Source organism: Octopus bimaculoides, chromosome 14 (assembly GCF_001194135.2).
Source record: "Octopus bimaculoides isolate UCB-OBI-ISO-001 chromosome 14, ASM119413v2, whole genome shotgun sequence".
Classification (NCBI taxonomy): Eukaryota; Metazoa; Mollusca; class Cephalopoda; order Octopoda; family Octopodidae; genus Octopus; species Octopus bimaculoides.
In genome coordinates this window covers 50,058,340-50,059,052 of record NC_068994.1, presented here as the reverse complement: position 1 = coordinate 50,059,052, position 713 = coordinate 50,058,340, and positions in this window count along the sequence as shown.

The following is a 713-nucleotide window of genomic DNA, read 5'->3' as shown; positions in this document are numbered from 1 at the left end:
CCGTTAGCATCCTCTTCCACATCATCATCATTCTCATCATCATCATCAGCAGCAGCAACAGCAGCAGCAGCATATAGCCAATGTCCACCTCGTTCTTAGCTATCGGTTTCACCAATCAAGATTTATAGGCTTGCAAAGTCTGTAATTATCACCATAAACAGACAGACTGACGAGGTAAAAAAAAAAAAAAATCGAAAATGCCTTTAGGTATTTTATTAAAGCAATTCTTATGTTATAGTTTCAAATCTGACCGGAGGTTGATTCACGCTTTCATTTCGTCCGGGGGTTCGCTAAAATAGTTACCACCAGTGAAGTGCTGGAGATGAATACTAGAATATCCACTACCTATGAAGACGATATACATGTCGTAATGAGCACAGAGGAAATTGTCGAGAAATTAAAAGAAAACTAGGCAACATCATTGTACTAAAATACAAGATTCGTGACAGTAGATATATGACTACAAGCAATACAATGACTCTATTTCTTGACAAACATCCGAGCAGAAAATAACAGACACACCACAGTCGTCTAGACCGAAGGCGTATAAATGAATACATTTGCATGGAGACAGTGAATGTTCACACAGTTAGAAATTGGCGGTGTTGACATCGCTGCTTAAAAGAGCTTTTACATTCTCGACCAGAAAGGAAGCTCTAGATAATAAAATCGACACAATAAAACAATCACTAATCACCAACGGTGACATATAT